The sequence below is a fragment of the Solanum dulcamara genome, chromosome 3 (assembly GCF_947179165.1).
Source record: "Solanum dulcamara chromosome 3, daSolDulc1.2, whole genome shotgun sequence".
In the NCBI taxonomy this organism is placed as follows: Eukaryota; Viridiplantae; Streptophyta; class Magnoliopsida; order Solanales; family Solanaceae; genus Solanum; species Solanum dulcamara.
The window spans coordinates 3,539,994-3,556,155 of NC_077239.1; the positions used below are offsets into that span (position 1 = coordinate 3,539,994).

Below are 16,162 nucleotides of genomic sequence, written 5' to 3' on the forward strand. Positions count from 1 at the left end.
AATGAATTAAACTTGAATGAAAAATGAATTGCATACATATTAAAGTTGAATTAGAAGAGAATTCGACACGAATAAAAAGTGTAGCTACTGAAAAAGCCTTCAATGATCTACAGAAACACAAAATTGATATTAAACTTGAACTTAAAATGAATTACACACACACTAAAGTTGAATTAGAAGAGAATTAGACACGAATAAAAAATGTAGCTATTGAAAAGCCTCCAGTAATCCATAGAACACAAAAATGAATTAGACTTGAACTAAAAATGAATTACATACACACTTAAGTTGAATTAGAAGAGAATTAGACACGAATAAAAATTGTAGCTAATGAAAAAGCCTTCAGTGATTTATAGACCACAAAAAATGAATTAAACTTGTATCTTCTCCAAGATTGTGTTAGGTCCCTCTCATATTTGATTGTCTTTGTCTACAGTGCTTCTATGGCTCATCACAGCAGCATGTATCAAGACCGGGAGGCCTCAGATTGCAAGGCGTGCCATTGAACTTGCTGAACAACCGTTGTCCAAAGATGGGTGCCCTGAATATTATGATGGAAAACTTGGCCGATTCACATGCAAGCAATAGCCAGGATATTACAAATCAACAACTAAGTGCAGACAGTCTCCGAAAGAGGTTTGGAGCTCTACTATGGGAATATGCAGTGAAGAAGCAAGAGAGTAACCTTCTGAGAAGTGAGATTCCACCGAATACACATCACTTAATTCCAAAATTGGAGTACAAATGTTGTAGAAAGTCGTGGTTGAAAAGCTATGAAGCTAAGTATTGCCCTAATTTTGGAGAAAATTATGGGTGAGAAAATTGGAGAGAATATTGGTGTAGCAAATTTGGAGAGAAACAAGGGAACGGGTCAGAATTTTAGAAGAAAAAAACCGTACTTAATTTAATTCAAACAATTTGCTATATATGGTTAAAATAATTATGTTGCTCTATGTGGTAAATATTTTTTGAATATTGTACATTTAGGTGATTTACCCTTTGTTTTTTCTAAAAATAATTTTGGGCCACATTTTTAAAAAGAGCCGTTGGGCAACGGCTAAATAGCCGTTGGCCCAACGGCCAAATCTGAAATTTGCCTTTTTTAAAAAAATAAAATTATTAATCAAATTTTTTTCTATAAATACCTATAACATTTATTTATTTATTTTCCACCAACAATCATCTAATTCTCTCTCAATTTGTCAATTGTCTCTTAAAGTGATATCAATCTTTTATTATTTTTTGCAATTAACAACATCAAGTGGAAGTTTTCAACTTTCAAGTGTTCAACATTTCATCAATTTTACGATTCTTTGTTTGATTCCGACAATTTGGTATAATCGTTCCTTCTCTTGCTTTTATTTAGTAAATTAATTATAGTATATTTAAATATATAATTTTTGTATTTATAATTTTTATTAGTTTAATTTACATAATGGATAGATTAAAAAATATAGGTAAAAGTGTTAAAAATTTGTGTCTCAGCAGAGGTAGTGGTAATAAGAAAAAAAGTGCTTCTGATAGAGGTAGTACAAGTAAAAATTATTTTCGTATGCCTGAAGCACCACCTATTGAATTTGGAGAAATAGGGGTAGGTGCACATGATATGAATGAAAATGAATATCAAGAAACTTACGGTATAGAAGAACCAAATGAATTTGAAGTAGAAATAGAACAAAATGATAATGATGATGTGGATATTACACCAACTAGTCCTGATGTAGATTTAGGTAATGTTTAATCTGAAACTATTAATCTTCCTCCACGACCTATAAAAGAAAGAAAAAAAACTAGTTTAGTATGATATTATTTTGAACGCATAGCCAGAAAAACTAAAGTTCAATGTAAAGAGTGTCAAAAAAAATTCGAGCATAAGACTGGAGCTAATAGAGGTAGAACGAGTCAATTGACTAGACATCTAAACAATGAGCATTCTGGTTGGAAAGAACGAATAGGGGGTGCTACTGGGCCAGTTCAAGGTAGAATAAATCCATAGACCAAAAAATTAACAAGGACATATAATAAAATGAGGGACCGTGAAGAGATAGCGAAAATGATAGTTGTGGGTTGTCTACCTTTTTCATTTGTTTCTTCTGATGCTTTTATTCATTATATACAATCAATTTATAATCTCATATTTACTGGTATTCCTAAAAGTACTTGTAGATCATATATTTTTAAACTTCATGGACAATATGCATATTATTTACGTTGGTTATTAACAAATCTTTCATGTAGAGTTTCACTTATTTTTGATCTTGATCGTGCTATAAATAAAAATAATTATTTAACCGTTACTTGTTATTGGATAGATAGTAATTTTATTATGCAAAAACGTATTTTAGCATTTTAATATGGTGAAGACCGAAGACATAATGCATAATTTATTTCTAATTCTATATCAATGGTTGCAAAATATTATGGTCTTGAACACAAAGTTTTATGTATTTCTTTTGATAATGCATTTAACAACACTGCTGTTATTAATTCTTTGAAAATTGAGCTTCCCCCACCTCCTTTAGATGATATTTTCCATACTAGATGTGCTTGTAATATATATAATTTAATTGTAAAAAGATGAACTTTATTTTTTTGAGCCAACAATTAAAAAAATTAGGCATGCAGTTGGTTTTATTCAAAGAAATAATAGAAAAACTAGACTTAAAAAATTTAAAAGAAAATGTGAGGACAATAATCTTAGACCTAGATTAATGCCCGAAGAAATTGAGACAACGTGAAATTCGACTTATGATTTTTAAAGACTTATAATATTTATAAAACCCCTATAACTACAAATTTTAATCAATATGCATATAAATTTCCCAAAGTCATGTTGGAAGAATCTGATTGGATTAAAATTAATAATGTTGTTGTGTTTTTTTAAAAAAATTATTTGGCTACTCTTGAATTTTTCGGTGCTTATTAAAGGGCAGCCCGGTGCACTAAAGCTCCCGCTATGCGCAGGGTCCGGGGAAGGGTCCGACCACAAGGGTCTATTGTATGCAGCCTTACCTTGCATTTCTGCCAGAGGCTGTTTCCAGCCTTATTTGGCTACTCTTGAATTTTTCGGTGCTTATTATCCAACTGTTTTTAATATTTTAGCTTATTTAACCGAAATTTATGTATTGCTTACAGAATATAAAAAGAAAGTTGATTACAAAGATGTTGCTGAAATGATAGAAAATTTTTTAAAATATTTTCTTCCTATTCCTTCTATTTATTTAATTGGTGTTATGTTATATCCGTATATGAAATTTAATACTATGTCTGAATGTGTTCGCCTTATATATACTTCTATAGAAATTGAAAAAGATGAAAATTCCAGTATGTTTAAGGCGATGAATGATACAAGTGATCATATTCAAAAATTAGATAATCATTATATCGATTTACTTGATAACGTTATCCCTAGTCGTATTGTTCCTCTATCTCGTCCTTCTGACGAGCCATCATCTTCTAAAAGGCAAGCACATGGTATATGTGCCATGATTTTTCTAATTTATCTATTTGAAATAGAATACAACATACATCACAATGGAGCATAAATCGGGACGAGCTTAATTATTATTTGAGACAGACTCCAGAGACCTATAATGAAAATAGTGTCACTACACTGGAATGGTGGAAGAACAATCAAAAAAATATCAAGTATTATCAACATTGGCTAGGGATATGCTAAATATTCCAATATCAACTGTTGTATCGGAGAGCGCATTTAGTCAAGGAAGGCAGCAGATCAGAGACAATCGGCACTCTTTGGAGAGCAATGCCATGAATGTTTTAGTTTACCTCAGAGATTGGATTAGATCAGAGCATAGGAATAAATGAAGAGTAGAAGATACGGAAAAAGACGAAGAACTTGAAGAAATAATATCAATTAGAGATCCTTCGACACAAGCTACTCAAAATTATGGATTAGTTGATTTTGAAAATTATGAGTCAATTCCTGTTAATGTTAATACAAATGAATTGAAGAAAATGATTCAAAATATGTAGAAGTTACAACTTATTATATACAACTAATTGTAAGTTTGTATCTTGTATATTTTGAATTTTATCAATATATTAATAAAGTCAAAGTCTTTGCATTTCTTAATTTTTTTTCCCTACAAATTTTGTATGATTCAATTAGATAATTATTTTTACTTTACATAATCATCTAAGAAAAATTAAATTTGTAGTCACTATAAGATTTCAATACTTGAAAAAATATTATTATAATATATAGTATATTATGCGTATATTTGTTATACATCGTAAGTATATATAATATATAATGTAAGTAATAGATAGTATATTGTGACTATATTAGATATACATTGTAAGTATATGAAATATAATGTAAGTATATTATTATAATAGATAGTATATTGTGAGTATATTTGGTATACTTTGTAAGTATATATATAATATATATATTTATGTAAGTAATAGATAGTATATTATGAATATATTAGATATACATTGTAGGTATATATAATATATAACATAAGTATATTATTATAATAGATAGTATGTTGCGAGTATATTAGATATACATTGTAAGTATATATAATGTAAGTATATCACTATAACAGATAGTATAATGTTAGTATACTTGATATACATAGTACGTATGTATAGTATAATGTAAGTATATACATACTAATAGATAGTATATTGTGAGTATATAGTGAGTATATTATTATAATAGATTACTACTGTGAGTATATTAGATATAAATTGTAGGTATATATAATATATAATTAAGTATATCACTATAATAGATAGTATATTGTAAGTATATAAATTGTTATAATTACTTCTAAATTAACTAGATAACGATAGTTTATATTGATGATTGATTCAAATTTTTGAATACATAAATGCTGGAAAAAATAATTAAGCCCAACGCGCCCAACTCAGCCCAACTCGGCCCGACCCATTAAGCCCAGACCCTATACCCTTAATGGGTCATGGACCAGATTTTTAATAATTTTTTCACTGTTCAAACTGGACTGGCCCGGCCTAGTAAGAGTCCGGTCTTACCCGATCCGACCCACTTAACACCCTTACCTTAAGGACCCTTTTATTAGATAAAAAAATGTTTGTTTTATGTGTCTTACTTTTAGTTGTGAACTAATTTGTATTATTAAATGTAGTCAATCGTATCCATGTCGTTCTTTTCCATATGCAAGATGATCTTAAGAGAGGAATAATACTAACATCAAGTTTTATTTGCCTAAATTTCACTAAAGAAATTTAAAATATAATTATTAAACATTTAAACGAAATCAAGAAGATGCAATGCGTTTCTATAATACTCTCGCGTATCATAACCGTTGAAAAATATTTGGTATTTCCGTAACCCATATTCATTTTTCCTTTGCTTTCTCTTGGAGTGTACTCTTCTTAATACGAGGCTATTTTCCATTTAATTGAATAGATTTCCCTTCAAATGATTTGGTCTTTAACTTTTCTTTCCCTAAAAAATTGAACTTATATCTAGCGGGGCACAAGTTCTTTAAAGGTGAGGGGCATAACTTATGAAATATTATGATGCAAAAATATAAGTTGGTCACGAAGAAGGGGAAAGACTGAATCTTGAAAAACTAAGACTAACTGAGACTAGCAAGATCGGGAGGGTTAGGGTCCTCTTAAAAAGGAATGCATAACTTCTAAGGTCAGCTTGGTCGCAGAGAAAGATGAGCATACTGTTGAAAGTCTCAATTTTACCCACCCAAGGTGAGTTTTGGAGCAACGATATTTTTGTGTGACCTATAATATAATTTTTCAAACTATAAAATCAACCATTAATACTTGTGTGATGTGGAGATCAGTTTGTTTCCTCTTTTGGGGTCAAATTTGTGGTATTGGTAAGCTTCTATTCTTGAGAAATGAACTCTTGTGTACCTAGTAGATTCTTTTATATAGAAATGACATGAAATGACAATTTGGGTTTCTCCAAGCTAGCTTCGGTTCAGAGCTTAAGCACAATACAAGTATTCAAAGAAACTTTAGAATTTCTTCACAAATTCTTACGGGATTAACAATAGACAAAACAGAATAAGATACACACTTGTTTCATGGTGCCTAAGTTGTGTTGGAGTGAGAAAATACCACAACTAAAGTTTGATATGATAATAAATAATGAAAATAAATTGGACACGAGAATTTTACGTGAAAAACTCCTCAAACAGATAGAGGAAAAAAACCACGGGGTAGAAGGATTTTACTATTAAAATATGGGAATACACTGCTCTCAAATACAAGGAGAAAACATCAATTAACACTCCTCTCTTGTGAAAGGAACAACTCATTAAAGAGGACACTCAAGACTATAATATTTATCTTGGTTTATAACTCTCTTTGTATTCTTTATCTCACTTTTTGGGATGATCTAAATGAGGGCAAGAGACCCTCTATTTATAGGAGAAAGAAACGCGTATACGCGTTTTCGTTACTCAAAACGCGTGACAAAAAGGCTGACAACAAATTTGTCAAAAGAAAGTTGCTGCCTAACTTTGCCTAACTTTTACTTTTTTTTGCCTAACTTTTACTTTTTCTTAGCAACCCTTTTTGACTTTGCTTTCATTCTCCCACTTGAAGATTTAAAAGAGAATCAATTAAGTGTTCACACCATCCTTTCTACCCAATTACTACAATCTTATGTTTCTGCTAGGCCAATAGAAGATCGACACCATATAAACTTGTTGCTGTTGATTGGCTTTGTAAACAAATCTGCTAGATTGTCATTAATGTGAATTTTCTGAATATCCACACTGCCTTCTTCCACCTTCTCACGAACAAAGTGATACTGAACTCGTATGTGCTTTGTCTTTGAATGGAATATCGGATTCTTTGCAAGATGCAAAGCACTCTAACTATCACAAAATAGAGCAACCTTTTCTTGTTTGTGCCCGAGCTCCTCCAGTAACATCTTCATCCATATTGCTTCTTTGCTAGCTTGTATAGCTGCTACATATTCTGCTTTCATCGTAGATGTAGCCACAATAGATTACAGTTTTGAAACCCAGCTTACAGCTCCTCTAGCAAGAGTAAATACATAACCTGTGGTGGACTTGCTTTTATGAAGATCACATGCATAATCTGAATCAATATAACCTTTAAAAGTAAATTCTGATCCTCCATAACACATTGCAACATCTGAGGTACCCTTTATATATCTCAGAATCCTCTTAACAGTATTCCAATGCTCTCTACCAGTATTAGCCATGTATAGACTGATCACTCCTACTGCTTGTGCAATGTCAGGTCTTATACATACCATGGCGAATATTAAACTTCCCACTGCTGATATATATAGTACTCGAGATATCTCCATCCTCTCTGCTTCATTTCTAGGACTCATACTCGAGGATAACTTGAAATTAATAGAAAGTGGGGTAGAAATTGACTTACAGTCTTGCATCTTGAAGCGTCGCAAGATTTTCTTCAAGTAGTTATTTTGAGAAAGCTAAATTTTCCTATTATTTCTGTCTCGGTGAATTTGCATCCCTAGACTCTTGTTTGTTGGTCCCAAGTCCTTTATTTCAAACTCTCTAGCCAACTGTTCCTTTAAATTTGTCAGATGATCTTTGTTGGGGCCTGCTACCAACATGTCATCAACATACAACAGCAAAATAATAAAATCTTTATCACCAATCTCTTGTAATAAACACAAGGATCTGAACTATGTCTGTTGTATCCAAGGCTTATAATAAAGGAATCAAATCTCTTATACCAACATCTCGGCGCCTGTTTGAGATGATATAGAGATTTGTTCAACCTGCAAACCAAGTTCTCTTTTCCCTGTTCTTCAAAACCTTCTGGTTGGAGCATTTAAATTTCTTCTTCAAGCTTTCCATGAAGAAATGCATTTTTGACATCTAACTGCTCCAAGTACAAGTCAAATGTAGAACACATCGCCAGGACCACTCGAATTGTTGTGAGTCGAACCACCAGAGAAAATATCTCATTGAAGTCTATACCTTCTTTTTGAGCGAATCCTTTCACCACCAATCTTGCACGATTCTTCTTCACTTGATCATTACCATTGCGTTTGATATTGTAGACCCATTTGTTTCCAATGGCCTTCCTTCTTTGTGGTAATTGAAGAAGATCCCATATTTTATTTTTATGAAGAGCTTCAATTTCCTCTTGCATTGCCGCCATCCACAAAGATGATTCTTGGCCTTTTATAGCCTCGTGAAAAGTTGAAGGTTCTCCTTCTTCTGTTAATAGACAGTATGCAACATTGCTCTCCATAGAATAATCTGAGTGCCAAGCTGGTTTTCTTCTCTCCTTAGTTGACCTTTGAACTTGTAGAGTTTCGATCTCAGCTTGTTCTTGTTCTTCGTGCTTAGGTGTTGCTTCAGAATAATCTGAGTAAGCCATGATCAGAAGACCATTCTCATCCTTGCGGATGTCTCCTCCACCTACATTGCCTGGTTTTTCTTTGCTGCATCCATCGGTGTTCAATTTGAATCTGCCTAGACTTGGTTTACTCCACCTAAGACATTTGATGTTATCTTGGATTTGAGTCTTTCAATTGTAATACAGTGTTGTTCCATTGGTGATTGTAATGTACTTCTGGGAATTGACAAATGAGTAGAAAAAAGAGAACAAGATTGGGGGGAGGGGGGCTACATATAACATAATTGCTAATATTGCTTGGAAAGCTTTTACTATCGTCATACTTATGACTACATCTAGCATTTCAAATTTCCCAACAAATGAATAGAGGAAGGCAATGTATTAACACCGAGTGAACTCTATTCTTTGTGCCGCTTGAAAGCAAAGTCAAAAAGGGTTGCTAAGAAAAAGTAAAAGTTAGGCAAAGTTAGGCAGCAACTTTCTTTTGACAAATTTATTGCCAGCCTTTTTGTCACGCATTTTGAGTAACGAAAACGCGTATACACGTTTTATTTCTCCTATAAATAGAGGGCCTCTTGCCCTCATTTAGATCATCCCAAAAAGTGAGATAAAGAATACAAAGAGAGTTATAAACCAAGATAAATATTGTAGTCGTGAGTGTCCTCTTTAATGAGTTGTTCCTTTCACAAGAGAGGAGTGTTAATTATTATTTTCTCCTTGTATTTGAAAGCAGTATATTTCCATATTTTAATAGTAAAATCCTTCTATCCCATGGTTTTTTCTCTCTATCTTTTTGAGGAGTTTCCACGTAAAATTCTCGTGTCCAATTTATTTTCATTATTTGGCCAATCAAGAAACTTCATGTCCAGAAGATGAGAGTCGCGGAAATGCGAATGCTGCGGTGGATGTGTGGGCACACTAGGATGGATAGAATTAGGAATGAAGATATCCGAGACAAGGTGGGAGTGGCATCGGTGGAGGACAAGATGCGGGAAGCGAGACTGAGATGGTTTGGGCATGTGAAGAGGAGAGACACAGATGCTCCAGTGCGGAGGTGCGAGAGGTTGGCTATGGACGGTTTCAGGAGGGGCAAAGGGAGGCCAAAGAAATATTGGGAAGAGGTCATTAGACATGATATGGCACAGTTGCAGCTCTCCGAGGACATGACCTTAGATAGGAGGCTATGGAGGACTCGGACTAAGATAGTGGGCTAGGTGGCCGATCGGTTTTCCATAGTTGTCGTAGTCGCGCTCATCTGTCTTAACATATGATTTTGCATGGGATTACTGCTTATATTAGTTGGCCCAGTCTACTTTGGGTATCCTATTTTATCTATAGTAGTTAATGCTCCTTTATCCCCGATCTTTCCTACCCTGACTTTATCGGTTTATCGCTCTCATTATTCATATCTTTATATTGTCTGTTATATGCCTGGCTTTACTGACCTATGTCTTGTTTTTCCTTGTTTCTCCTCCCTCGTTTCTTCTCTCTTAAACCGAGGGTCTTTCGGAAACAGCCGCCCTACCTTTTAAGGTGGGGGTTAGGTCTGCGTACACTCTACCCTCCCAGACCCCACATGGTGGGATCACACTGGGTTCGTTGTTGTTGTTGTTGTATTTATTATCATATCAAACTTTAGTTGTGGTGCTTTCTCACCCCAACAATGGTATCAAAGCCAAGTTATTCTGTCTGTTTTATGCGAAGATACTATTCGTAAATAATAAATTTTCATGAATAGTAAATTTTGGTAACGGTACAGTTTGTCATGATTGTTCGCAAAAATATTCAGAAATAATCTAGAAGGGTGTGAAGCAAATAACAATGTCAAATACAATAAAGTTTGACGTTGAAAAATTCAATGGGACTAATTTCTCATTATGGAAAATGAAAATAAAAGAGATATTGAGAAAAGACAATTGCTTAATTGCAATTGAAGGCAGACCCACAGACTTTGTTGATGACAGCAAGTGGAACGACATAGACAGCAACGCAGTTGCTGATCTACACTTGGTACTAGCTGATCAAGTGTTGAAGATATTCTGGAGGCCCAATTCCGTGGCTGAAAAGCGGACGATGAAGAAAATATGGGATACTCTTACGGGATTGTATACTCTTCGAATGGCAGATTTCATGTCAGTTACTGAACACATCAATACTTTGAATACTCTGTTTTCGCAACTTACAACAATGGGTTGCAAAATAGAGGGGACTGAACGTGCGAAGCTTCTACTTCAAAGTCTGCCTAACTCGTATGATCAACTCATCATCAACCTGACGAACAATACAGACAGTCTAGTGTTTGATGAAATTGCAGTCGCTGTCTTAGAAGAAGAAAATCGGCGTAAAAATAAGGAAGACAGACAAGCAAGTTCGCAGCAAGCTGAAGCTTTGACAATGGTAAGAGGAAGACCAATGGAATGTGGCCCCAGTGGGAGTCACAATCATGGTAGATCTCAATCAAGAAGTAAGAAGAATATCAAGTGTTATAACTATGGCAAGAAAAGACACTTCAAGAAAGATTGTCGGTTCAAGAAGAAGAGTGAACACCCTAAGCCATCAAATGCTCAAGGGAATGTTGTATGTATCTAGGATGATGGCGGTATTTTATGTAGTAAAGCAATATCAAATAATGAAGGCAGAAAATATTTCACTAATGTTTGGATCATGGACACAGGAGCAATATGGCATATGACTTCTCAAAAAGAATGGTTCCATCAATATAATCTTATCTCAAGAGGGTTTGTTTTCATGGGAGACGATCATGCTTTGGATGTTATTGGTATTGGGTCCATCAAAATAAAAATGTATAATGGCACGATACGCACCATCCAATGGTACGACATGTAAAAGACTTGAGGAAGGATCTATTATTTTTGGGACAATTAGATGATAATGGATGTTCATATAAGACTCATGGTGGAGTTATGAAAATAGCCAAAGGAGCGCTTGTAGTAATGAAAGCGGAAAAACTTGCTCCAAATCTATATATGCTTAATGGTGAAACACACCAAGAAGGAGAATCATCAATCGCGTCAGCAAGTTCATTTAAAGAATCAACGATGATATGGCATCGTAAATTTGGCCATATGTCAGAACGAGGTTTGAAGATTCTTGTTAAGCAAAACCTTCTTCCAGGGCTCAAAAAGGTTTCACTACCCTTTTGTGAGCATTGTGTTACCAGTAAGCAAAATAGACTAAAGTTTAACAGTTTCTCAGTTAAAATCATGGAAATATTAGATCTGGTCCACTCTGATGTCTGGCAAGCACCGGTGAAGTCCTTAGGAGGAGCAAAATATTTTGTCTCATTTATCGATAATTACTCCAGGAAAAGTTGGGTGTATCCAATCAAGAGAAAGACAGATGTTTTTTAGGTTTTCAAAAAGTTCAAAGCGCGGGTGGAACTTGAATCTGAGAAAAAGATCAAGTGTTTGAGGACATATAATGGAGGAGAATACACTGGTGATGAATTTGATAATTTGTGTAAACAAGAAGGTATTAAAAGGCAGTTCACGATGGCATATACTCCACAAAAAAATAGAGTAGCAGAGCGGATGAACAGAACCTTGTTGGAACGAACAATAGCTATGTTGGCAACTGCAGGGTTGGAAAAATAATTCTGGGTAGAAGCAGTCAAAACCGCCTGTTATGTGATTAATTGTTCACCATCAACCGCAATTGATCTGAAAACTCCAATGGAGATGTGGACAGGAAAACCAGTTGATTATTCTCGCTTACATATATTCAGAAGTCCTGCTTATGTTATGTACAACACTCAAGAAAAATCGAAGTTGGATCCAAAATTCAGGGAATGCATTTTCTTAGGGTATGCTGATGGAGTCAAGGGGTATCGCTTGTGGGATCCCACTACCCGCAAGGTGGTAATCAGCAGGAATGCTGTATTTCTTAAAAACAAGATACAAGCAAAAGAAGGTATCACTTCAAAAAAAAAATCATAGACTACTACAGTTGAAGTTGAAGAAATAGAAGAATTATGAAAAATGTATTAATAATATTGCTGAATCCAACGCTATTCTTCAGTGAATGCAATGGTGCATCATTAATGGTTACAAGAATGTTGACATAGAATCTGACTCCATGACCATTATTAACATGATCAATGATCACTCCAATGTCAACTATTGATTTCAATCCGGTTAGAAAAACTTCTCCTGAGCAAATATCATTCATCTCATTAGCCAGATTAATTCTCTGAGGAGAAATGGCAATTATAAATTCCAGCATTGCTATAGAGAAGTCAATTACTTGGCTACCTAGCTAATATGGGTGAAAAACAAAGGAAATATTCTTTATTCACGCAGAATTTGACTCTTCCCAATAAAGTCAAAAATTGATCGAAGAATGACATTGAAGGAACACCAAAATTCAGAACCCGAACACAAATAAAGTCTTTTACTTTTGATAACGGTTAGTTACTTTTATTTTTTGGGGCTATGGGAACTGTGTATTTCACACTTTGTATTTATGCACCCTAGAAGTTACCATACTCTCATGACCAATCCTATGTATTACTGTATTGAGACTTTTTTGTACAAGTATGAATTGTTCATCCTTTTTATTTCTCAAGTTGGTTTGGACAAAAATTCAGCACATAGACTCTATAGTTTTGCTAATATTAATATATAGATTAGTTAATGCCTAATCTCCACTTTTGGTGTTTTTTGTAAAAGAAAAGTATTCAAAGAAATGACATGTAATCACAAATATAATTTTTTTTTTCTGTTTTAACACACTGACAATTATACTTGAAGCGTCCATGACATTGTTCTTAACGATATTTCACTAATAGTATTCTACTAGTAAATAGTGTAGAGAAAACTTTACCAGCTAAAATTTAAACCTATAATATTTTTCATGATTTTTCTTCACAAAGAAATATTCAAAATTATCCAAAGGAATATTCCATATTGACTCAATAAAAAAGGAGCCAATTTTACAAGTTGTTAGTTAAGTACTCATCCTTTTTATTAGGTAAAAATTATTTTAAAAGTTGATCAAAAATTTATTTTTCTTAATTTTTATTCATAAAATATTTTTTTGACACTTTCATGGCCTTCAACTTGTTTGGACTGTGTAGTAATTGTATTAACGACATCCCATCGATCTAGATCGCAGAGGTAATTATATTATGACCTATGTCCCTTTCTAATAGGATTTATTTCATTAATTTTCGGACGCGAATTATATATTCAAAATAAAGGAATTATTGACTCTCCTTTCTACCCATATATCTATCTTATTGAATTTTTGAAGCCATGTTGTGATGTATAATAACTACAATTTTTATATGTTTTGAGTATTAAAAATATAGTTATCAATATCAATTTTTTAAAAAGAAATTTGTCAATAATATTTGCCTATATATTCCAATAACTATACAAAAAGGCAACACTAATTTAAAAAACAAGTTAATTATTATCAGGTGAAAAATCGCATATATAATTATTGATGGTATAGATATAATAATATGGATAAGACAAAATTATTTCAAACGCCACATTCAACAAGAAAAGATAGTTGCAAATATAGTGGGATTGTAAAAAAGAAAAAAAAATTGTCCCAAAATTACTGGGGTTTAATTTTCTTTTCACACCATCTGTTAGGGGTTTTGATGACTTTTGTATTAATTAAATAAAACTAAAGTGCACCGGGCTGCCCTTTTATCCTATTTTTACTACGAAGTTGTTATTATGAGTTAAAAGAAAATAATATAAATATTAGCTTCCCCCAAGAATTAATCCTCATAATTTTCTTTTTACTAATTTCCTTCTTCAAGAATCAAGAAAATGAATGACAATGAAAATGAATTTCTTACACTTTCACTTTCAATTAACTCTTTACCTTTAAACTTAGGTGCACCACCACTACCACCAACACCTCTTCCTTTTATTCGTAACATAAACAACGAAGAAGCTCGTACGAGAGTTGGTTTGACTCATGCACGAATGTGTAGAATATCTAAAAAATCTATCAAAAAAGAAAAGAGCAAAACAATCACTCCACCGTATCCTTGGGCAACCTCGAGTCGTGCCATAGTGCACACTCTCGATCATCTTGTATCGAATGAAATTACTGTTATATCAGGTGAAGTTAAGTGCAAAAAATGTCAGCAACAATATCAAATTCAATACGATTTGCAAGAGAAGTTCAAAGAGATCGCTACGTTCATCTTGAAAACTAAGAGTTCGATGCGTGATAGGGCACCAAATATTTGGATGAACCCTAATTTGCCTAATTGCAAATATTGCAACCAAAACAATTGTGTTAAGCCAATTATCTCAGAGAAAAGGTCAATTAATTGGCTATTTTTGCTATTAGGACAAACAATTGGATGTTGCAAGATAAATGAATTGAAATATTTTTGCAAGCATACAGAGAATCACAGAACAGCTGCAAAAGATAGACTTGTTTATCATACATATATGGAGTTATGTAGGCAATTAGATCCTTAAGGACCCTTTTATTTATTAGATAAATGTTTCTTTTATGTGTCTTAATATTTTAGTTGTGAACTAATTTCTAATTTAGAATCTAGTCCATATTATCCTTTGTTGTTCTTTTCCATATGCAAGATGATCTTAAGAGAGGAATAATGAAAAACATCAAGTTTTATTTGCCTTTAGATATTGTTAGTGTAACTTGTGTAAATATAAGTTAGATAAATAATTGAAGAAAATAATCCACATCAAGTTTAGTTGATCTACGTACAAATTAGTTGTAGAGTAAAAAATTTCATTAAAGAAATTTAAAATATAAATATTAAACATTTAAAAGAAATCAAGAAGATTCAATACGTTTCTATAATGCTCTTGCGTATCATAACCGCTGAAAAATATTTGGTAGTAGAGTTCCCTAACCCGTATTCATTTTTCCTTTGCTTTCTGTTGGAGTGTACTCTTCTCAATACAATGCTATTTTCCATTTAATTGCACAAATTAACCCTTAAATGGTTTGGTCTTAAATTTTTGATTCTATTAGAAATTGAACTTGTATCTACTGGGGCATAAGTTCTTTTAACACTTTGTTTGGATGGTTGTTATGTATTGTTTCATAATGTATCATATTGTATTGTATTGTGTTGTATTGTATCATACTATATTGTTTAAATGAATACAGTATTTGGATAGATTGTATCGTTCTCCGTCGTTACATAATGTCACACATCCATGATTCAAATGATAAAACTTACAAAAGAAGTAGGGTATGGGATAGAGTTACTATGAAAAGGTAGAGTAAAAAATGGAAAAATAACTATTAAATAATAAATAAAGACAAAATGAGAAGAAAATATTAAGGTAACGACGCGAACACACCAAATCGGTCGTTACACAAAATTGGTCTTTTCGTCGTTACCTAACGATGGATTTAAACGATACGATATAATAGAATTTAAATAATAATTAAAACAAATATTGTATTTAAACTAATAATACAATACAATATAACGGGTAACAACCATCCAAACAAGGTGTAAGGGTGAGGGGCGTAACTTGTGGGATATTATGATGCAAAAATATAAGTTGGTCATGAGGAAGGGGAAAGATTGAATCTTGAAAAATCGAGACTAGCAAGATCAGGAGGGTTAGGGTCCTCGTAAAAGGAAGAGGAAGTTTCATAAATAGCTAAGAGGAAAAAAATGTAATTAGCTTCCATAACTATAGTTTGTCTAATTACGCTCCATACATTTGATATAGTATTTCTGTTTGTATATTTTTCATGCATTTAATAATTAATACAATTCTACTTTCAAATTCTTTTGAGGAAAATGGGCGCAATTGTGAAAAAGGAA

General features: G+C 33.0%; 1 pseudogene; it reads left to right on the top strand.

Moving 5' to 3' along the window:
- Positions 1-14,159: 14,159 nt before the first annotated feature.
- Positions 14,160-14,870, top strand: LOC129881978 (uncharacterized; annotated as a pseudogene).
- The last annotated feature ends 1,292 nt before the right edge of the window (positions 14,871-16,162 follow it).